General features: G+C 41.9%; 2 long non-coding RNA genes across 2 annotated transcripts; both read right to left on the reverse strand.

The window, feature by feature from the left end:
* Positions 1-202: 202 nt before the first annotated feature.
* Positions 203-10,026, reverse strand: LOC131809989 (uncharacterized). Its single transcript, XR_009345358.1, has 2 exons — positions 9,355-10,026; positions 203-9,117 (listed from the first exon to the last, which is right to left on the reverse strand). It is a non-coding gene; the product is annotated as an uncharacterized LOC131809989 (long non-coding RNA).
* A 505-nt stretch (positions 10,027-10,531) lies between these two features.
* Positions 10,532-24,613, reverse strand: LOC131809988 (uncharacterized). Its single transcript, XR_009345357.1, has 4 exons — positions 24,086-24,613; positions 15,138-15,760; positions 13,923-14,917; positions 10,532-13,685 (listed from the first exon to the last, which is right to left on the reverse strand). It is a non-coding gene; the product is annotated as an uncharacterized LOC131809988 (long non-coding RNA).
* Positions 24,614-24,644: the final 31 nt, after the last annotated feature.

A 24,644-nucleotide genomic window follows, 5' to 3' on the forward strand; every position in this document is an offset into this window, starting at 1 on the left:
TGGGTGGCTCAGTGGGTTAAGCCGCTGCCTTCGGCTCAGGTCATGATCTCAGGGTCCTGGGATCGAGTCCCGCATCGGGCTCTCTGCTCAGCAGGGAGCCTGCTTCCTTCTCTCTCTCTCTCTCTCTCTCTGCCTGCCTCTCAGTGTACTTGTGATTTCTCTCTGTCAAATAAATAAATCTTAAAAAAAAAAAAAAAAAAAAAAAAGATTTTATTTTTATGTAATCTCCACACCCAGTGTGGCTCTCAAACTCACAACCACGAGATCAAACCACGAGATCAAGAGTCACACACACCACCAACTGAGCCAGCCAGGGGGCCCTATATTTAATAAGATTTTATTTATTTATTGACAAAGCACTTAGAGTGCCTTTTTTCTTTTTTTAATTTTTTAAAAGGTTTTATTTATTTGAGAGAGAGGGTGCAAACAAGCTGAGGGGAGAGGCAGAGGGAGAGGTAGAAGCTGATTCCCACTGAGCAGGAAGCCCAATGTGGGGCTTGACCCCAGGACCCTGAGAACATGACCTGAGCCAAAGGCAACCACTTAACAGATTGAGCTACCCAGGTGCCTCTTTTCTTTTCTTTCTTCTCTTTTCTTTTCTTCCTTTCCTTTTCTTTTTTTCTTATCTTTTCCACACCCAGTATAGTACTTGAACTCATGCCCCTAAGATCAAGAGTCATGTGCTCAGGGTGCCTGGTTGCTCAGTCAGTTAAGCATGCAACTCTTGATTTTGGCTCAGGTCACAATCTCAGGGTCATGGGATCCAGCCCAGCTTCGGGCTCCTCACTCAGCTGGGAGTCTCTGCTGGAGCCTCTCTCTCCCTCTCCCTCTGCCCCTCTACCCCATATAAATAAATAACTCTTTAAAAAAAAAAAAATTGTGTCACATGCTCTACAGACTGAGCCATCCAGGTGCCCCTTGGTAAGATTTTAAATTGAGGGATGCCTGGGTGACTTCGTTGGTTAGGAACCTGACTCATGGTTTTGGCTCAGGTCATAATCTCATGGGTCATGATATCGAATCCCACATTGGGCTGCACTCTCAGGGGGGAGTCTGCTTAAAGTTCTCTCACTTTCCCCCCACTCCTGCTTGCACACTTTGGCTCTCAATTTTTTTTTTTTTTTTTTAAGATTTATTTAGGGGCATTGGGGTGGCTCAGTTGGTTAAGAATCTGCCTTCAGCTCCAGTTGTGATCCTGGAGTCCTAGGATTGAGCCCCGAGTCCAGCTCTCAGTTCTGTGGGGAGTCTGCTTCTCCCTCTCCCTCTGCCTGCTACTCCCCCTGCTCAGATTCTCTATCTCTCTCTCTCAAATAAACAACTAAAATCTTTTTAAAATAAAGATTTTAGGGGCACCTGGGTGGCTCCATGGGTTAAGTCTCTACCTTCGGCTCAGGTCATGATCTCAGGATCCTGCGATCGAGCCCCATATCAGGCTCTCTGCTCGGTGGGAAGCCTGCTTCCCCCTCTCTCTCTGTCTGCCTCTCTACCTACCTGTGATCTCTCTCTTTCTCTGTCAGATAAATAAAGTCTTTTTTAAAAAAATAAAGATTTTATTTATTTGAGAGAAAGAGTGCAAGCACGAGTGGAGGGTGGGGAGCTGCAGAGGCAGAGGGAGAAGCAGGCTCCCCACTGAGCAGGGAGCCCTGCACAGGACTCCATCCCAGGACCCTGGGATCATGACCTGAGCCAAAAGCAGATGCTTAACTGACTGAGCCACCCAGGCACCCCTCTCTCAAATCAATCTTTAAAAAAAAAAAAATTAAATTGGATGTTTTAGGCGGGGTACCAAGATAAAATAGATTTCTTTGGAGACAGCTACTGCCCTGTTGTGAGCTGCACCAAACCCCAAGGAGAAGCAGTCAGAGGCACCTCTCTCTTCTCCTCAAGCCTAGAAAGAGAGGCCTTGAGGGACCACTGAAGCATTTAATATTTGTCTCTGGGTAGAGGATGTTCATTAGACTGAGTATAACTCATGGCAGAGAGAATTCAAGGCAAAGTTTGGCTAGCAACAAAGCCTGGGATCACCAAAGTGCACTCCTTTCTGACAAAATGTCAAATATATATTAATCCTGGAAGTATGGAGCCAGTTTAAATCCTCAAAATAACTTTGTGGAAGCATAGTGGGATTCTTTGCAAAGGGTTCTGCATAGAATGGACCTCTGGAAAACAAAAGAATGAGAGGGGATGTGGTGGCCATAGAAATATCTCAATGTCATCATCTCAATGCATCATCTCAATGTCAGGAAAGCTGACATTGCCATTGGAAAGGTAATATCTCAGGCCATGATCTTATGGGTTGTGACATCAAGCCCCATGTGGGGCTCCACAATCAGCCAGGACTCTGCTAGAAGATTCTCTCCCTCTGCCCCTCTACCAGCTCATGTGCATGTGTACTGGCACTCTCTCCCTCCCTCTCTCTCAAATAAATCTTTAGAACCATTCATGTATCAAATGCTCTACATATCTCTACATCTCTTTTCATTAGCCTAAACAATCTCCCTTCCTTCAGTTATTTCTCCTTGACATGATATGCATTCCTGGCATGACTCTGGCTGCTCTCTAGAAGAGCTCAAATATGTCAGTGTGCCTAAGTTTTGTCCAGATGTGGCCTGACTGAGCCAAGGAGAACTAAACCACCACTTGGTTGGTTGTAGACTTGGACTGTAGGAGAGCCTTAGGCATCCTTAGATTCACTGCCTACCCTATCACACCTCTGACTCATTTTTTTAAGATTTTATTTATTTGAAAGAGAGAGAAAGAGAGAGGGAAAGAAAGCACAGAAGGGAGAGGGGCAGAGGGACAATCAGACTTGCCTCTGAGCAGGAAGACTGTGATCCCAGGACCCTGAGACCACCATTCGAGCTGAAGGCAGACACCTAACCAACTGAGCCACCCAAGTGCTGCACACTGTTGACTCATTAAAACTGACACTACAGGGACGCCTGCATGGCTCAGTGGATTAAGCCTCTGCTCAGATCATAATCTCAGGATCCTGGGCTCTGCCCCACATTGGGCTCCCCACTCAGCAGGAAGCCTGCTTCTCCCTCTCCCTCTGCCTACTGCTCCCCCACTGCTTGTGCTCTCTGTCAAATAAATAAATAAAATCTTTTTAAAAAATAAAAATAAATAAAATAAAAATAATAAAGCCTTTTAAATAAAAATAAAAAGCTTTAAAAAAATAAAAAGCTTTTTTAAAAAATGAAATAAAACCGATACTACATAAAACCTACAAGTGTAATTACGGGGTGAGGTGGGGTTGTTTTCATTTGTTTTGACTTCATAAATAACATGAATGCATTTACTTTATAAAACATGTAAATAATAGAGATCTAAATCTTCATTTAAAAAAACAACAGACAAATCCAAAGTTTCCTTTGACCAATATCCCAAATCCCAGTCCTTTCCTTCCAGGGATACATACTGTTTCACTTTGGTTATATATTCTTCCAGACTTTTTTCCTGTGTATTTTACATGGATATATATTTCATGTGGAAATATGTAGTTGTAAGAGATTTTTAAAACATAAATGTATCAAATGATTTGTACTATTCTACATCTTTTTTCACATTAACACATTACAGAGAACTTCTCACATCAGTACGAATAAAGCCATCTCCCTTTTATAACTGCCAAACAGTAGCCTATAGTATGGAGGTAATGGTTTAACCAGTCTCTTGTTGCATACACAGTGTTTCCATTTTGTTGTTGTTGTTGTTATTACAATGTTTCATTGAAGATTCTTTATGACTCTTAGTGCTACACAGGAGTATCTCTTTGGGGTAAAAAAAAAAAAAAAATTTAAGTAGGCATCACTCAAGAGATTGAGACCTGAGCTGAGATGCTAAGATCAAGAGTCAGATGCTTAACCAACTGAGACTCTTCAATAAACATTCAAAGAGTGAATTGCTAGGTTTTAGGATATGTACTTTTAAAATTTTAATATATACTTAAAATTGCACTAAAATGATTTATATTCCCACCAACTTGTGTGAATACCTTGGACAATTCTCCATACTTTTGCTAACACTTGGTATTAGCAGTCTTAAATTTTTGCCAATAAGAAAGATGAATAAAAGTTATCTCCTATAAGAACACACACATACATGTATACGTATGTATATATATGAGTGTGTATGTATGTATATGCCATTTGTATGTCCTCTAGTTTATTTGCCTATTTTGCCCGTGTTTATTTATTTATTTATTTAAGATTTTATTTGAGGGGCATGTGGGTGACTCAGTCAGTTAAGTGTATGCCTTCAGCTCAGGTCATGATCCCAGCGTTGGGCTCCCTCCTCAGTGGGGAGTCTACTTCTCCCTTTCCCTCTGCCTCTGCCCCTGTTCCTTCTCTCTCTCGTGCACACTCTATCTCAAATATATAAATAAAATGTTAAAAAAAAAAAAAGATTTTATTTGAGAGAGTGAGTGTGTGTGAGCATGCGGGGGATGGGGGGAGCAGAGGAAGAGGGAGAGAGAGGTTTTTTTTTTAAGATTTTATTTATTTACTTGACAGAGGTCACAAGTAGGCAGAGAGGCAGAGAGAGAGAGAGGAGGGGGGGAAGCAAGCTCTCCACTGAGAGAGAGCCCAATGTGGGGCTCAATCCCAGGACCCTGGGATCATGACCTGAGCTGAAGGCAGAGGCTTTAACCAATGAGCCACCCAGGTGCCCCAGGAGAGAGAGTCTTAAGCAGACTTTGCACTAAACACAGCCCAACATGGAGCTTGATCCCACCACCCTGAGATCACCATCTGAGCCAAAACCAAGAGTTGGAGGCATAACCAACTGGGCCACCTAGGCCCCTCTACTTTGCCCATATTACTATTCAGTTTCCTAAGTAATTTTCAAATCATATTATGCCATATCTCCCATATCATACACACATACACACACACATAACCTTCTTTGTGCTACACTTTACATTTAGCCCATTTAAACTAAATCTTGTTAGCTTTGGTCTAGCCTGCATTCTCTTTGCATTCTGATTCTGTTCTCCAACAATATATTCATTACCCCTCCCATATTCTTCCTATCAACAAATGTAACCATCTGTCATCAATGTTCTTTATTCTAAAATTAATTAACTGATTTTTAAAGTAATCTCTACACCCAACATGGGACTCAAACTCATGACCTCAAGATCAAGCATCAATGTTCTACCAACTGTAGACCACCACACACAGCCAGGTGCGACTGCCATCAGTTCTAAACAAAACCATCTGTACAAACGTTGAACATGACAGCTCCCAGGTCAAAGCCTGGTGGAATGTACTAGAGACCTCTAATTTGGTATTAATCTATTATTAGTTAATGGGATTCTGGATAGTGCTCACATTGCCTTTTCAGCTTATAACAATCAGGAGCCTGGTTCAGTTGGAACCTGCAGCTGCAGGTCCCATTGTCAGACTTTATAGAAGAGAAGTCAATCTGAGTTCCATGTCACAGGCCAAAAGGAAAAACACTGAGGGGCGCCTGGGTGGCTCAGTGGGTTAAGCCTCTGCCTTCCACTCAGGTTATGATCTTAGAGTCCTGGGATCGAGCCCCTCATCGGGCTCTCTGCTCAGTGGGGAGCCTGCTTCCTCCTCCCTCTCTCTATGCCTGCCTCTCTGCCTACTTGTGATCTCTCTGTCAAATAAACAAAATCTTAAAAACAAAATTTCAGTCATTCTTCAGTTTTGTTCACTTATGGCCAACCACAGTTCCAGCCTAACAGATCCTTTGTGGCCTCACTTTTTACCTGGTCCACCTGAGGCTCCATGGACAATGATCTACCTCAAGACACTTGCCACACCCTCAATTACCTTTGTCTTTTGTTCTTTGGTCCCAACTGCCTCACTATTCCCCACTTCTAATGCTAATCTTTGTTTGTTTATTAAGAAATACTTATCAACTGCCTACTGAAGTGCCAAGAGTTGTTCTAGGTATTGGGGATAGAGGTGTGTTTTCTCTACTACCAGTTCTAGGCTGCTGCTTTATGGATACCACTGATGGGAGTCAGTGATATCCAGCCTTAATGTGGCAGTCTGCATGGAAGCTAGATTTCTTGTGAATTTCCCAGAGCTGTTCTCCTCAAGCACCTCACTATAGTTCAAGCCTCTGGCTTTTGCAGACCACCTTGCATTCCACCTGAAAAGGAGTGGGCACCCCATCTTACTTAGTTAAATAACAGAATCTCCTTATAGAGGCTTTAATTCTGCCCTCCCATCTGTCTCTTCTGGAATACCATGCTCTATCAATTGCCCCTTCTCTCCCCCCGCCCTTTTTTTTTTATGATTTATTTATGGGGATACCTGGGTGGCTCAGTTAAGTGTCTGCCTTTGGCTCCTGGGAGTCCCAGGATCAGGTACCATATTGGGCTCCCTGCTCAGCAGAGTATCAGCTTCTCCCTCTTCCCCTCTCTCTGCCTGTGCTCTGTCTCTCTCTCTCTTTCATTCTCAAATAAATAATTTTTTTAAAGATTTATTTATTTGAGAGACAGTGTGTGTGAGTGGGGGGAGGGGCAGAGGACAAGGGAGAGAATCTCAAGCAGACTCCCCTCTGAGCACAGAGCCCCACTCGGGGCTCAGCACAGGGTTCGATTTTATAACCCTGAGATCATGACCTGAGCCAACATCAAGAGTCAGACACTTAACTGATTAAGCCACCCAGGTGCCCCCCTTCTTTCTTCTTTCTAATTTCTTTCATGCCAGAAGATCATTCTCTCTAACCTACAAAGGTTTGAAACCCCCATTCTTTCTTCAACCCAAACACCCTCTGCTTTCTCATCACTCTAAAATTTCTTGATAAAGAAATTTTCAATTACTATTTACTCTTTAATCCAGTGAAATTCAGCTCTTGCCCTCATTAATGTACAAAATCTATTCTCAAAATTACTTAATTGCTAAGTACATGGACTATTTTCAGTCCTTACCTGAATTTTTTCCTCTCTTTTCAAGGAACTCCTTTCTTTCTACTTTCATACAGTCAATAAATATTTATCGATCACTTTCTGTGTGCCAGAAAATAGCAGTGGTAAGATGGATCTGCCCTCTGCCCTCATGGAACTTTGTAGTGAGGGAGGCAGGAGGGTGTGAAGGCATCAACATTCAACGAAGAATCTAGCAGTATAACACACCAGTTAACCTGACAACTATTCCACAACAAAACACCTCAAAACACCAGCTCAAATATAAAAAGCAAAAGCATGAGTCCGAAAACATAAGGCTGAAATTGGTGAATATTCTAGAGACATCTGCTAACCCCCAGAGACAGAACTTCCATCTTAATGGTTTCTCAAGGGATAGCAGACAAAGTCTAGGGCTTGTGCAAAAAGAGCAACTGGATTGGAATGCCCCCAAACAAGGCTAGGCCTCCTGCAGACTCCACTCTCAGTGGAAGGGCAAACTAGAAAGTATCCACCCTGAGATAAGAGATGGAAAATAAATGTCCTTATCTCAGTCTTGGCTCAAAATGAGAAGAAAAAGATCTCCCCTTAGAATTCACAAGTTGGTCCTCTCATGGGTTTATAACCTAGATTCATATTACCTGAATAAGCAGAAATAATTAAACTCAGATTTTATTTTAAACTCATTCACAAGTTGGTAGTATCTCTAGGCTCCTGAAAGAAATAAAGAGGGATGCCTGGATGGCTTAGTCAGTTAAGTGTCCAACTCTTGATCTCCGCTCAGGTCTTTTTTCTTTTAAGATTTTATTTATTTATTTGACAGAGACACAGTGAGAAAGGGAACACAAGTAGGGGAAATGGGAGAGGGAGAAGCAGGCTTCCCACCAAACAGAAAGCCCGATGTGGGGCTTGATCCCAGGACCCTGAGATCATGACCTGAGCCCAAGCAGACCCTTAACCAAATGAGTCACCCAGGCGTCCCTCAGCTCAGGTTTTGATCTCAGGGTCAGGAGGACAAGCTCTACACTGGGCCCTATGGGGTCCATGCTGGGTGTGGAGCCTACTTAAAAGAAGGAAAGAAAAGAAAAGAAACACAAATCCTCTCTGAAGAAAGGCACCTTCAATCCAGACCTCAAAAATTCCCTAAAACTTCTTCAAATATGAGTTCACAAATACAAATCCCAAAACACAAGGCAACAGGAAATAAGGCACCGAGGATGAGAATGAGCAGAAGTTATAAATAGCAGAACTAAGCCCACAGAGACTTTGGTTACCGGAATCATAATACATCATATAAATAAGTATGTTTAATAAATTTAAAGGAAATGTAAGTATGACTGAAGGATAAAAGACTATAAAAATGAGAAGAGATTTTAAAAGGTATAATTAAGATCTAGAGATTTTGGACGCCTGGGTGGCTCAGTGGGTTAAGTCTCTGCCTTCAGCTCAGGTCATGATCTCAGGGTCCTGGGATCGAGCCCTGCATCGGGCTCTCTGCTCAGTGGGGAGCCTGCTTCCCCCCACCCCCGCCTGCCTCTCTGTCTACTTGTGATCTCTCTCCCTCTGTCAAACAAATAAATAAAATCTTTTTTAAAAATCTAGAAATTTAACATAATAATTAAAATAATTTAGAATTATTAAAACACAAAATTATTCTAGATGCTGTGAAGGAAAAATTAAGAATGCTATAATATATAATAAAGTAAATTGTTTTCCCCAAATGCATGTATTGAAGTCCTAATCCCCAGTAGCTCAGAATTTGACTACATTTGGAAATAGGCTCTTTACAGAGGTAATTAAGGTTAAATGAGGTGGGTGGTGGGGGGGCTTTCATCCAATGTAACTGGTGTCCTTACCAAGGGAGTCGGGACACAGGTGTGCACAGAGTAAAGAGCATGTGAAGACAGAAAACAGCTACATGTGACAAGGACTGACACCTCAGAAATAACAGCGCTGACGATACCTTGATCTCAGACTCCTAACGTCCAGAACTGTGAGAAGATGAACTTCGGTTGATTAAGCCCAGAGCACTTTATATTATGGCAGCCCTAAAAAACTATTATCTCTGATTCTTCTTTGATGTGATCTCTTTTCCTGTCCACCTCTTAAGTTTTGGTATTCCTCAGAGTTCTGTGCGGTTCTCCTCTCTTTCTCTATATAGTTTCTATGCAGGGGAAAGGGCTCTAAAATTAGTTCTTTTCTTTTTTTTTTAAGATTTTATTTATTTGGGGCGCCTGGGTGGCTCAGTGGGTTAAGCCGCTGCCTTCGGCTCAGGTCATGATCTCAGGGTCCTGGGATCGAGTCCCGCATCGGGCTCTCTGCTCAGCGGGGAGCCTGCTTCCTCCTCTCTCTCTCTCTGCCTGCCTCTCTGCCTACTTGTAATCTCTGTCAAATAAATAAATAAATCTTTAAAAAAAAAAAAAAAAAAAAAAAAAAAAAAAAAAAAAAAAGATTTTATTTATTTATTTGACACAGAGAAACAGAGTGAGAAAGGGAACACAAATAGGGGGAGAGGGAGAAGCAGGCTTCCCACCCAGCAGAGATCCTGACATGGGGCTTACTCCCAGGACCCTGGAATCAGGATCTGACACACACAGGTGCCCTAAAATCAGTTCTGCATTCAGATGCTAACCACCACTTAAAAGTTGACTGTAGAGGGACACCTGAGTGGCACGCTCAGGGGAGTGTCTGACTCTTGGTTACCACTTGGATCATGATCTAAGAATCCTGGGGTTGAACTCCAAGAAGGGCTTTGTGCTCAGCAGGGAGTCAGGGTGAGGATTCTCTCTCTCCTCCCTTGCCTCCTGCCCCACTTGTGCACACTTGCTTGCAAGAGCTCTCTCAAATAAATAAAGAAATCTTAAAAAAAAAAAAAAAAAAAGGTGACTCTAGGAGCGCCGGGCTGGCTCAGTCAGAGGAGCATGTCATACTTGATCTCAGGGTTGTGAGTTCAAGCCCCACACTGGTTGTAGAGATTACTTTAAAAAAAAAAATCTTGGGGCACCTAGGTGGCTCAGTTGTTAGGTGTCTGACTTCCGCTTATGCCATGGTCCTGGGGTCCTGGGGTCCTGGGATGGAGCCCCGCATCAGGCTCCCTGCTCAGCAGGAGGCCTGCATCTTCCCCTACCACTACCCCTGCTTGTGTTCCCTCTCTCGCTCTCTCTCTGTCAAATAAATAAAATCTTACAAAATAAATTAATTAAATAAAATCTTTTTTTTTTTTAAAGATTTTATTTATTTGACAGAGAGAGATCACAAGTAGGCAGAGAGGCAGGCAGAGAGAGAGGAGGAAGCAGGCACCCTGCTGAGCAGAGAGCCCGATGTGGGACTCGATCCCAGGACCCTGAGATCATGACCTGAGCCGAAGGCAGCGGCTCAACCCACTGAGCCACCCAGGCGCCCCTAAATAAAATCTTTAAAAAATAAAAATAATATGGGACGCCTGGGTGGCTCAGTTGGTTAAGCAGCTGCCTTCGGCTCAGGTCATGATCCCAGCATCCTGGGATCGAGTCCCACATCGGGCTCCTTGCTCTGCAGGGAGCCTGCTTCTTCCTCTGCCTCTGCCTGCCACTCTCTCTGCCTGTGCTTGCGCTCTCTCTCTCTCTCTCTCTGACAAATAAATAAAATCTTAAAAAAAAAAAATAAATAAAATAAAATAAAAATAAAAATAATAATAAAAGTTGACTGTAGATAAGTTTCTGAATCTACGTTTAATTTTCTTCTTCTGTAAAAATGGGGATAATTAATATTTATCTCACAGAGTTGTTGGGAGGAAGATGATGCTGATGACGGTACCATCTGTTCAGTACTTATTATGTGTAAAGGACTGGGATAATAATTGTTTTACCCTCTTTATTCACTTAATCTTCATAATAACCCAGCAAGGTAGCTATTTTACTCATCTTATAGATAACAGAAACAGACCAGAAGGTTAAATTACTTGACCAGAATCACTCAACTACTAAGGGACAGAAGCAAATTAAATTCAGTCTCTCTGGTATCAAAGCCTATGCTCTGTGAAGATAGCTAAATTTTAAGGTAAAGTAGAAAGGAATTTCTATCCTTTCCAATGAATTTTCCATTTCATCAGAAGGAAAGAACCTCAGCCAAGACAGGCATGTTGTCTGTGTGAATTTTTAAGTGGTTAAAGTCCCAAAGTACAGTCCCAACATCTTCTCATGAAGTCCAGTGGCTGCCCACGCCTTCATGCGCTCACATATGGTTTCCCTTTCAGAGAAAACTGGGGCCATCAATTACAAGTGCCCTACCCACGCACATCTACTAGAGTTACAGCATCCAGCAGACAATAAATGTTATTTTTCTCCCTTTTACACTGTCATCTATCTCTTAATAACTCCTGAAACAATATCTGTAGCCTTGACAATTTCTGGAGCCTCAACTCTACATTCTGCCAGCCTCTTAGATGCCCAACCTACGATTCTCACTGGCACTTCAGGTTCAATACATGTCGTCTTCCCCAAGAAATCTTGTTTTCCAAATATATACCTTTATCTTGTTAAAAGCTTACTAGTTACCCAGTCTCCCATTATAAAAATCTTAACAGTTATCCCAGTTCTTTCCTTTCTCTCACGTCACATCCAATCGCAGATCAGATCCTGCTACTTCTACCTTGAGAAATGTTTCTCAAACCTAGGTCTCTTCCTCTTTTCCTGTTCTAGATACATTCATTCAAATCCTTGTCAAATCTATCCCAGACAATAATGATAACCTCCTAGCTAGATTTCCAGGAACTAACCTCTCCCAGGTCTTGCCTATGGCTCTCAGATTATTCAGTCCTGTCATTCCCTGCTTGGAAAGCTATCAATGGCATTTCGCGGTCAATCTGGCACCTGCCACTTCCCTGTGCTCCTTCCCACTGCATATTAACAGCTATGATTTAGGGACACCTGGGAGGCTCAGTCGTTAAGCCTCTGCCTTCTGCTCAGGTCATGATCCCAGGGTCCTGGGATGGGGCCCCACATCAGGGCTCCCTGCTCAGCAGGAAGCCTGTTTCTCCCTCTCCCACTCCCCCTGCTTATGTTCCCTCTCTTGATCTCTCTCTCTCTGTCAAATAAATAAATAAAATCTTTTTTTAAAAGTTTGGTTTTCGGGACGCCTTAGTGGCTCAGTTGGTTAGGCCACTGCCTTCGGCTCAGCTCATGATCCCGGGGTCCTGGGATACAGTCCCGAATCGGGCTCCTTGCCCAGCAGGGAGCCTGCTTCTCTCTCCTCCTCTGCCTGCCTCTCTGCCTACTTGTGCACTATCATGCTCTCTCTCTCTCTCTCTCTGATAAATAAATAAATAAATAAAATATATTTTTTAAAAGTTTGGTTTTCTTATCTGTTTCTAGTTTTGATATGTTTTGACTGAAGTATTTAGAGAAAATCTGTCCTCATATAGATAAGTAATTGGAAAAAGCAACAGAAATTTTAATATCTTTTCAGATAATTTTGGGTATTCTTCTTTGATTGTACACCAAAACATGACAAATAGTAGTTACTTCAAGGTGAATTGTAATGTGGTATTTGAAACCATATCAGTGAACTTTCTGTATTCTATTAATTAAAACCCATTGGTGTATCTTGCAATTTTTAAAAAAGACTTTATTTATTTATTCAAGAGAAAGAGAGAGAGGGAATGAGTGGGGTAGAGGGACAGAGGAAGAGGGAGAAGCAGTCTCCCCACTGAGCAGGGAGCCCAATGCAGGGCTCGATCCCAGGACCCTGAGATCATGACCTGAACTAGAGGCTTAACCCACGAGCCACCCAGGCACCCCGTATCTTGCAATTTGAATGAATCTTTTATCCAAGCATGACTTTAAAACATCATGTATTAGGTCATTTGGAAAATACTGGTTCATTCAATTATGTGGATATTCCAAATGTTGACACATTTCATTACCCAATTTAAAAAAATTGATTAAGGGGCACTAGGCTGGCTCCCTCCGAGGAGCACACACCTCTTTATCTCAAGGTGGTGAGTTCAAGCCCCATGCTGGGTGAAAGAAAGAGAGAAAGAGGGGGGAGCCTGGGTGGCTCAGTGGGTTAAGCCTCTGCCTTCAGCTCAGGTCATGATCCCAGGGTCCTGGGATTGACCCCCTGCAATGGGCTCTCTGCTCAGGAGGCGGCCTGCTTCCCCCTGCTTCTCTGCCTACTTGTGATCTTTCTCTCTCTGTCAAATAAATAAATAAAATCTTTAAAAAAAAGAAAGAAAGAAAGAGACAGAGAGGGAAAGTAAGGAATAAATTTTAAAACACATTTATTAAGAATCACAACCAATCCCATCAGCAAATCTTTAAGCATTGGGAAGCTGTCAAGCTCACCAAAATTAAAAGTTTTGCTTGAAATCTCAAATTTTATCATCGGTACAAATGCTGTTAGTTGTTTTCCTTAAAGTGACTGGCTCACTTTGTTTATTTTTGAGAAAATACCAATTCCCAGGAAGGAAGGAAATAATAAAGATCAGAGTAGAAATAAATACTTAAAAACAATAAAAAAGATCAATGAAACTAAGTGCTAATTCTTTGAAGAGATAAACAAAATTGATAAACCGTTAGCCGGACTCATTAAGAAAAAAAGAGAAAGGACTCAAATAAAAGAGAAGTTACAACCAATACCACAGACACTACCACAAGAGACTAGTATGAACAATTATACACCAACAAATTGGACAACCTAGAAGAAATAGCTAAATTCCTAGAAACGTAGTTTTCCAAGACTGACTCAGGAAGAAATAGAAAATCTAAACAGACCAATTACTAGTAAAGAAATTGAATGTGTAATCAGAAAATTCCCGGGACGCCTGGGTGGCTCAGTTGGTTAAGCAGCTGCCTTTGGCTCGGGTCATGATCCCAGGGTCCTGGGATCGAGTCCCACATCGGGCTCCTTGCTCGGCAGGGAGCCTGCTTCTCCCTCTGCCTCTGCCTGCCTCTCTGTCTGCCTGTGCTCGCTCGCTCTCTCTCCCTCTGTCTCTGACAAATAAATAAAATCTTTAAAAAAAAAAAAAAAAAAAAAAAAAAAAAGAAAATTCCCAAGAAACAAAAGTCCAAGACCAGATGGCTTCACAGGTGCATTCTACCAAAAATTTAAAGAAGAGTTAATACCCATCCTTCTCAAACTATTATAAAAAATGAAAGAGGAAGAAATGTTTCCAAATGAACAGAATGAGGAACCCAGAAATAAACCTACACTTATATGGTCAATTAATCTACAGCAAAGGAAGGAAGAATATACAATGGGGAAAGGATCCTTTTCAATAAATGATGTTGGGAAAACCAGACAGCTAAATCCAAAAGGATGAAACTGGACCACTTTCTTAAAACATACACACACAAAAAACTCTAAATGGATTAATGTAGGAGTTTTTAAACATAAAACTCCTAAACAAGTAGAGGCGGTAAATTCTTGGGACATTGGCCTAAGCAATATTTTCCTGGATATCTTCCCCCAGACAAGAGAAACAAAAGCAAAAATGAAGTAAATGAAAGTAAAAAGCTTTTGCACAATGAAGGAAACCATCAACAAGATGATAACGCAACCTCCTGAGTGGGAGAAGATATTTGCAAATGCTATATCTGATAAGGAGTTAATATGTAAAAGATATAAAGAACTTATATTACTCAGTACCAAAAAAATCATAATCCAATTTAAAAATGGGCAAAGGACCTGAATACATTTTCCCAAAGAAGACCTACAGATGGCCAACAGGCACATGAAAAGATAGTCAACATCACTAATCATTGGGGAAATGCAAATTAAAACCACAATAAGATACTACCTCACACCTGTTAGAAAGACTAATATCAAAAAGACAGGAAATCAATCTATTTCTACCATAAATACTAAAACAGGGGCGCCTGGGTGGCTCAGTGGATTGAGCCGCTGCCTTCGGCTCGGGTCGTGATCCCAAGGTCCTGGGATCGAGCCACCCGCATCAGGCTCTCTGCTCTGTAGGGATCCTGCTTCCTCCTCTCTCTCTGCCTGCCTCTCGCCAACTTGTGATCTCTCTCTGTCAAATAAATAAATAAAATAAACCTTCTTTTTTTTTTTTTTAAAGATTTTATTTATTTATTTGACAGACAGAGATCACAAGTAGGCAGAGAGGCAGGCAGAGAGAGAGAGAGAGAGAGGGAAGCAGGCTCCCTGTGGAGCAAAGAGCCTGATGCGGGGCTCGATCCCAGGACCCTGAGACCATGACCTGAGCCGAAGGCAGCGGCTTAACCCACTGAGCCACCCAGGCGCCCCTAAAATAAACCTTCTAAAAAAAAGAAAGAAAAAGAACATAAATACTAAAACAAACAAACAAAAAGACAGGAAATAACAAGTGTTGGCATGTGCACTGTTGGTAGGAATGTAAATTGGTGCAGCCACTATGGAAAACAGTGTAGAAGTTCCTCAGAAAATTAAAAGTAGGAATGCCATACAAACCAGTAATTTCACTTTTGAGTATTTACCTGGAGAAAATACTAATTCAAAAAGCTACATATACCGATATGTTCATTGCAGCATTATTTACAATAGCTAAGATATAGAAACAACTTAAGTGTCCATCAATGGATGAATGGATAAAAAAATTGTGGTATATGTCCACAATGGAATATTACTCAACCATAAAGAAGAATGCATCTTGTTATTTGGGACAACAGACATAGACCTAGAAGGTTTTATGTTTTCATCTTTTGTTGTTTTTTTTTTTTTTTAAGATTTTATTTATTTGACAGAGAGACAGTAAGAGAGGGAACACAAGCAAGGGGAGTGGGAGAAGGAAAAGCAGGCTTCCCGCTGAGCAGGGAGTCCTACGCAGGGCTCAATCCCAGGATCCCAGGATTGTGACCTGAGCCGAAGGCAGATGCCCAACAACTGAGCAATCCAGGTGTCCTAGAAGGTTTTATGTTAAATGAAGTAAGTCAGACCAAGAAAAATACCATGTGATATCACTTATATGTAGAATCTAAAAAACAAATGAACAAACAAACAAAACAACACGCAGAAACACTCATAGAGAACAAACTGGTGGTTACCAAAGAGAAGGGGAGTGGGAGATGGACAAAATAGGTGAAGAGAATTAAGAAGTACAAACTTCCAATTATAAAATAAATAAGCCAGTGGAGTGAAAAGTACAGTATAAGGAAGATAGTCAATAATACTGTAATAGGGGCGCCTGGGTGGCTCAGTGGGTTAAGCCTCTGCCTTCAGCTCGGGTCATGATCCCAGGGTCCTGAGATCGAGCCCCGCATTGGGCTCTCTGCTCAGCGGGGAGCCTGCTTCCTCCTCTCTCTCTGCCTGCCTCTCTGCCTACTTGTGATCTCTCTGTCAAATAAATAAATAAAATCTTTAAAAATAATAGTAATACTGTAATAACTTCATATGGTGATGGAAAATAACTTCACTTCCATAGTGAGTATTTTGTAATGTATATGATTTTTTAAAATTACGATGTGGTGGACCTGAAACTTAATATATCAACCATACTTCAATCAATCAAGCTGTAAAAAAAAGAAAAAAAGAAACTAGCAGCGTCTGGGTGGCTCAGTTTGTTGAGTGTCTGACTCTTGGTTTTGGCCCAGGTGGTGATCTCAGGGTCATGGGATCAAGTCCTATGTTGGGCTCAGCAGGGAGTCGGTTGGAGAGTCTCCCCATCTTCCTCTGCCCCCACTCCCGCTCACACACACACTCTCTCATTCTTAAATAAATAAATATTTTTTAAAAGAAAAGAAAAATAAAAGAAAGGAAATAATTGCCCAAGGTCACTGATGTGGTAATTGGCAGCAATTGGTAAATTGGTAATTTACCAATTGGTAAATTGGTAATCAGATCAGTTGAACTGATTCGAAAGGCCGTGTTGTCACGCAGCCTCCTCTACTGTGTATTTCTCTGTGGCAGCTCCTTGAACACACCACAGTTTCTGCTCTGTGCCTTTGCACAGCTTTTCTGTTTAGAATGTTTTGCCTCACGTACTCCCAATGAACACTCACACACAGTTCAAAACCCAGCTCAAAATCACTTTCTCCCAAGGCAGAGTTAAACAAGGCACTATTCCTTCCTCTGGGTGCTTATACATTTTGCTCTTAAGTCTACTTTTGGCACCAAACATGGTTTGATTTTAATGTCCTTGTATTTGCCAATTTTTTCCTCTATGGTTACTGCTTTTTATATTGTTTAATAATTTTTTCCTACACAGAGTTCATAAAATATTCTCCTATATATAATGTTTTCAATTTCAATCCTCCTGGAATATTTTTATATATACAGTATGAGGCAGAGATCCAGTTTTACTGTGTTCTATATGAATATCCAGTGTCCTAGCTCCATGCAGTGAGCAATATGTCTTTCCCCTACTGATCGCCAATGCTGCTTCTCTTACCAAGTTTCCATATACATGTAAGTCTACTCATGGGTTCTCTATTCCATTAATCTGTTGGTCTCTCCCTGCTGATATCACACTGTCTTTTTTCTCTATAGACTCATAAGTCATGTCCAACATGTTGTTCTATTGTCCTTTTTTTGTTTCTCTCTCAAGAGTGTCTTGGCTAATCTTGGCCCTTTGGTCTTCCCTATAAGTTTCAGAATCAGCTTACCCAGCTCCTTATTTGGAACTGCATTCAACATGTGTATCAGTCTGAAGGAGATCTTATTTTTACAATTATGGGTCCATCTACATATGAACATGGTTTATATCTCTATTTGGGTTTGTAAAATGTATTTCAGAGAGTTTTATAATTTTCTCCACATAGGTTTGCACATAGTGGTAGAATCTACTGGTTGTGCTTCCTTTTTTCTAGAATAACAGAATCCCCAATTTTTAGCTGGGCATAGAGACACTCAGAACAGATTATACTTCATAGCATCCCTTGTAGGTAAAAGATCATGTGACTAATTTCTGACTTACATGATAATAACAAAGACAGTATGCAGAATAGTATGGGAAGTGTCATTAAAGGAAATTAGATACCCTTTAAATACATCATTCAAGGAAACTAGATACTCTTTTCTCCTTCTTGCTAGTTGGAATGCATATAACATGGGTGAAGCTTGCCATCTTGGGCCATGAAGTAAAAAAGCATGTATGAAGAAACCAGAACAACATATTAGAAGAAATTGGAGTTTCTAATCATAACAGATCCACCATGCCAATTTTGGGTTCTGTCAGAAAGGAATAAGAATGAATATTGGAGAGGGCAACTAGCAATGTTTGTCACACCTTCTGAGAGGCTACTGAACCCTAGTTATATGCTAGTTTAACCTGTGCGGATTAGGGTCTGAAATTGCAATCCTCTAGGCAAAGATGACAATTATGGTGTTGCAATGGGAGGGCAGGCAAATCCTGATGCTAAAGGCACGGGATATGATATGCAGTAAGAGGTGTAGAAGTGTCGAAAATGGCCAACTAAACAAGAAGTTCAATTAACGATTTTGACAAAAACCAGGAAATCAACCATACTGGTGTATAAGCGAGAATAGCCATTAGAGAATATGATCATGGGGGGCTGTTTAGGAAAAATTGTGCACACCTTAGAAATAAGGCCAAAAAATGACCATGTGGTCTTTTAATATCATGCTAGAACATTTCCAGGTAAATCTGCCTGAGGGTCACCAACTTATCTTGGGGAATATAATTTTGTTTGATTAGCACCCAAAAGTTTTATAACCTTCAAAAGTTAGAGGGTAATATGCAGTGATGTTTTTCTCATCAACTAAAGAAGATAACCCCAGGGGCACCTGGGTGGCACAGCTGGTTGAGGGCCTGACTCAGTTTCAGCTCAGGTCATGATCTCAGGGTCCTAGGATTGAGCCCTGCAGCGGGCTTTATGCTCACCTCGCTGTCTGCTTGAGATTTTCTTTCTTTTTCCCTCTGCCCCTCCCACTTGTGCTCTCTCTCTCCAAAAATAAATAAATAAATCTTAAAAAAAAAAAAAAAGATAACCCCAAAAGTTAGTTTATTGCCTTATAGGAATTAACTGCTTTTGTATCTAATTTAGCATCCTTCTTCAACAGTTCCCTAATACAAATCTCAACTTTCGTATCTTCATGGAATCAGTTTTGCCATTGTGTTAATTTCTTTATTTTTTTTTAATTTTATTTATTTGACAGACAGAGATCACAGGTAGGCAGAGAGGCAGGCAGAGAGAGAGGAGGAAGCAGGCTCTCCACGGAGCAGAGAGCCCGATGCGGAGCTCGATCCCAGGACCCTGGGATCATGACCTGAGCGGAAGGCAGAGGCTTTAACCCACTGAGCCACCCAGGCGCCCCCTGTTAATTTCTTTATTATTGAGGTAAATAAAAATGTGAAATGTGTTAAAAAAGAAATAGTATGGCATAAAGAGGCCTTAGAGCTTAAAGGCAAAAGATCAGCTTCACCTTAGTGGAAGAGAACAGGTGCTCCAGTAATTCTGGAAATTTCTATCAGCAGAGTTGAGATCCTCCCCAAATTCAAGTTATAAATAGGGCTAAAAAAAGGGGGGAGCCTGGGAAGCTCAGTTGGTTAAGCGTCTGCCTTCAGCTTGGGTCATGATCCCACGGGCTCCCTGATCAGCGGGAAGCCTACTTCTCCCTCTTCCCCTGCTTGAGTTCTCTCTTTTATCTCTCTCTCTGTGTCAAATAAATTAATAAAATCTTTTTAAAAAATAAAATATAAATAAAGAGCAAGAGTTTTTTCATTACAGAAGAGGAAAGGCAACAGGAAATATTAAGTATACCCAATTTCAGGCCCCAAAGATGGAAAACAATGCTATTAGAATACATCTTAGTTCTGAGGCACCTGGGTGGCTCAGTCAGCTGAGCGTGGGACTCTTGATTCCAGTTCCGTCAGGATCTCAGGGTTGTGGAGTCAAGCTCTGCACTCGGCAGGGAGTCAGCTGGAGATGCCTCTCTCTCCCACTGCCCCGCCCCCTCTCATATAAGTAAAGCCTTAAAGATTTTTTCTTATTTAGAGAGCTGGGGGAGGGGAGGGACAGAGGGAGAGGAAAGAGCATCCTAAGTAGACTCCGTGCTGAGCATGGAGCCCAATGTGGGGCTCCACCCCAGAACCGTGAGATCATGACAGAACTGAAATGGAGAGTCCAAACTCAACTGAGCCACCCAGGCACCCCATTTTTTTAAAGATTTTATTTATTAAGATTCTCTCTCCCTCTGCTCCCTACCCCCAACCTGCACTCTCTCAAACAAACAAACAACAAAGAAAGAATACATCATAGTTCCTAAACTGGGACCTACTTTTTTTTTTTTTTCTATTTTAAAAGAAATGATGTAAATGGATTCTCTGAAACAAAGGCACATTTTGAAGAGGAAATGTGCTCACAGTTTGGGGAAGTCTCAAAGGATTTAATACATACTTACAGAAAGATTGGCACAGTCAGGATGTCAACAATGCTTTTCTACTGAGGGTCAGGACTGTGGCCAAAATAGTTAACCTAAGAACAAGAACCATTCTTGATAGGTGTGTATACAAATCCGGAGGTTACTCCGACTCTGAACAATACTAGGGATCAGAAGTCCTAATCGAACTCAAATTCCCTGAGGACAGGACCTTCCAGATATCCTGGAGATAGGCTGACTCCTTGCTTCTAAGCCATACAGGCTGGTGAGATTAGTGGTTCTCTAACGCAGTCCACAGGAGTCTGGAAGGGGGTCTACCTGTTAATCTTATGTAATATGGATGCCTACATTATGATAATGTCAACACTGTTCTGTCATCCTCTTAGATATCAACCACTATAGACTCTGCCTCCACAGTCTCTCCATGTCATCCTTTTCATTTCCGCTGCCATCACCTAAGCACAGTTCACCTCTAATTCTTGCCTATCACATTGTAGTACCTCCTAATTTATTTGCTTCCAATCCTTTTTCCCTCAACCCATTCTAAAACCCACAATTAGAATACTGAATCTAAATTACAGCATACATCACAGTACTCTAGTGCTCCGTGGATCCCAACTGCCTGAAAAAGTTCAAAGCTCTTTGACTCTCAAAGTCCTCAGTGGTTATCATCCATCCTACTTTTCTAGCCTTTACATAGCCTGTATTAGTAAACATTCAGATTCATCCACTCAACAACAGAGTGTCTAGGCATAGCTAGGGTTACAGAGGGAAACACAGTAAATGTCCCCATTAAATGGACAGCCAGTGGAAGAGACAAATAAAACTGAAGAGTAGCCAGGGTGGGAAAAGGAAAACCAGTGCAGTGAGGTGCCCTAAAACCACATAAAGAAAGTGTTTCAAGGGGCGCCTGGGTGGCTCAGGGGTTAAAGCCTCTGCCTTCGGCTCAGGTCATGATCTCAGGGTCCTGGGATCGAGCCCTGCGTCAGGCTTTCTGCTCAGCAGGGAGCCTGCTTCCTCCCCTCTCTCTGCCTATTCGTGATCTTTCTCTGTCAAATAAATAAATAAAATCTTTAAAAAAAAAAAAAAGAAAGAAAGAAAAGAAAAGAAAGTGTTTCAAGAAGGGAGGGATCATTAAAAAAAAAAAAAAAGGAGTGATCGACCACATCAAATACCATGAAAGATCAGGTAAAATGAGAACTACAAATTGACCCCTGGAATTTGCCAGTGTGGAAGTCACTGATGACAGGACAAAAATGGTTTCATTGGAATGGTGACAATGTTGGCTTGAATGGGGTGGGTTCAAGAGACAAAGCTGGTAAGGAGGTTGAAGATGACTGGCATAAAGGAGAGAATCAAAGAATCTGGGTTCTAGGAAAGGCTTTTTGAGGATGTGAGAGAGGACATCAGGTTTGTATGTTGAAAGCAATGATTCAACAGAGAGAAACTGACACAAGAATGTAAATGGATAGGGGCGCCTGGGTGGCTCAGTCCATCAGGCATCTGGCTCTTGGTTTTGGCTAGGTCATGATCTCAAGATGGTGAGCTCCAGCTCAGCGTGGACTCTGCTTCAGATTCTCTCTCCCTCCCCCTCCTCCTCTGCCCCGCTCACAAATATGCATACTCTTTCTCTCTAAAAATAAAATCTTTAAAACAAAACAAAACAAATCATAAAGGGAAAACTGCAAGTACTTGAGACAAAGAAGTGGGATCCAATGCACAAGTGAAGAGGCTGGGCAGGAAGGGTTCGTTTATTTTACAAAAAAAAAAAAAAAAAAAAAAAAACCAGGAAGAATGGTGGCAGGAATAAATTAGTAGATTTGGTGGTGAGAAATGAAGTTTTTCTCTTTTGTTTGCTTCCATTTTCTCAGTGAAGTAAGTTAAACAGCTGAGAATGAGGAGGGCAGGAAGGAACATTGGAGGTTTGGGGACAGAAGAGAAGGTGTGCCACAGTCATCTTGGACCATAAGGGAGTGAACTGAAGAAATGCAACAGGAATGCTGAGCACTTGAGATTTCTGGCTGTAAACTTAAAATGAAACCAGCAATGCACTTCCTTTTTCAGCCTTTAGAAAGATAAAGCATTTGCACTTGCTGTTTCCTCAATCTCTCTCCCCTTGTCTATTCGATAAAATTGCATTCTAGAAAGCCCACTAAAAAAAGCTATCTTCCATAAGGTCATCTGGCTCTCCTAGCCCAAAGTGATTTTCCAACCTCTCAACTCCAAAAATAAATTGTTGATGCCTCCTAGAGAGCATATATTTCATCTCACATGGTTAGTACTGTGCAAGATTAAAACTTTAGTAAACTAGGGGCGCCTGGGTGGCTCAGTGGGTTAAAGCCTCTGCCTTCGGCTCAGGTCATGATCCCAGGGTCCTGGGATCGAGCCCTGCATCTGGCTCTCTGCTGGGTGGGGAGCCTGCTTCCTCCTCTTTCTGTCTCTGCCTGCCTCTCTGCCTACTTGTCTGTCAAATAAGTAAATAAAATCTTTTTTAAAAAGTTTCTTAAACTAGAGAAATGATTCTTTTTAAATTTTTATTTAAATTTTAGTTACCATACAGTCCAATATTGGTTTCAGAATTCAGTGATTCATCACTTACACACAACACCCAGTGCTCGTCACAAGTGCCCTCTGTAATGCCCATCACGCACCTACCTCCCTCCATCAACCCTCAGTTTGTTCTCTGTCATTAAGTCTCTTATGGTTTGTTTCCCTGTCCCCTTTTCCCCCCTTCCTATACTTCCATCTGTTTTGTTCCTTAAATTCCACATGTAAGTAAAATCCTATGGTATTGGGTGCCTGGGTGGCTCAGTGGGTTAAGCCGCTGCCTTCGGCTCAGGTCATGATCTCAAGGTCCTGGGATCGAGTCCTGCATAGGGCTCTCTGCTCGGCAGGGAGCCTGTTTCCTCCTCCTCTCTCTCTCTGCCTGCCTCTCTACCTACTTGTGATCTTTCTCTGTCAAATAAATAGATAAAATCTTTAAAAAAAAAATCCTATGGTATTTGTCTTTCTCTGATTGACTTACTTCAACTTAGCATAATACACTCTAGCTCCATCCACATTGTTGCAAATGGCAAGGTTTCATTTTTTGATGGCTGAGTAATATTCCAGTGTGTGTGTGTGTGTGTGTGTGTCTACCACATTTTTATCCATTCATCAGTTGATGGACATTTGGGCTCTTTCCATAGTTTGGCTGTTGTTGATAATGCTGCTATAAACATCAGGGTGCATACACCCCTCTGAATCTGTATTTTTATACCCTTTGGGTAAATGCCTAATAGTGCAATTGCTGGATCACAGCGTAGTTCTATTTTTAGTTTTTTGATGAACCTTCATACTGTTCTCCACAGTGGCTGCACCAGTTTGGAGAAACCATTTCTTATTCATTATAACCACGGGATATTTCTCTCCATCCTCTCTGCCACATATTATAAATCCCCATGGTTCTAGTTCTTGCCCAAATACATAATTATGGGATATGGGTTCCCTATCTCCTTATTAAACTGTGATATTTTGGGGAACAGGAACCTTGCTCACCTTTCCAGCTTATGTGCCTCAATCACCTGGCTCTTGAATTTTAGGTATTATTATTATTTCTACAGACGTTTTTAACAAAAAAGGGGGTTGCTTCCTTTAATGTCAACTCACACATATGGCACACAAGCAGGATCCCTATCCTCAAGAGGTTTCTACCCCTAGAATCAAAAGTGCCTCATACTCAGTAAAAAAATAAAAGGTGTCCGGAGTCTCGGAATAGGTGCCAACAGAGTAAGGCTTACACATAAATAACTACAGACCGTGGAGCATAGATGGGGGATGAGAGGAAACAAGTAGGGAGGCAGGAATAAAACGTACCAGGGGCAGAACAATTTCATTTAGTCAACTTACATATAAATGACCCATAGGGCAGTTCTTGGAGCGTCCCCATCTCCAAACAATGTTGCACTGAGAGCAAAGGTTGTGCAAAATAACTTCAGGTCCCCAACAGTGCCCCTAAGGACCCGTATAGCTAGACTGTTGCTCCCCAGCCGTGCCAGAACTGTCCCATCCCCTCTCCTCAATCTCCGAGTGATTCAATGGGTTAAGACTTTAGTACCGAAAAAAAAAAAAAAAAAAGCCTCTGCGGCAGAGCAACAGCGGGGGCTCGAAACCAGGTGTTTGGGAAGTAAAGCGAGGAAACCATTAGCAGGCCCACACCCGCACCTGCGAAAAACTGGAACCCAAGAGCCAACGCATCCGCGCCGCCCTTACGTAACCCGCCGCGCTCCGCTCGGGCGCCGGAAGACCCCGCCCAGCCCTTAAGCCCCGCCCCTACCTCTACCGGCCGGTGAGGTGCCGTGCGCAACCTCCGGAAGCTGCCGCCCCTTTCCCCATTTATGGGACTACACTTTTTTTTTTTTTTTAACTTGCTGACGCCACCATAGGACTGGCCCTAAAACTAAGACAC

This window comes from Mustela lutreola, chromosome 10, assembly GCF_030435805.1.
Source record: "Mustela lutreola isolate mMusLut2 chromosome 10, mMusLut2.pri, whole genome shotgun sequence".
In the NCBI taxonomy this organism is placed as follows: Eukaryota; Metazoa; Chordata; class Mammalia; order Carnivora; family Mustelidae; genus Mustela; species Mustela lutreola.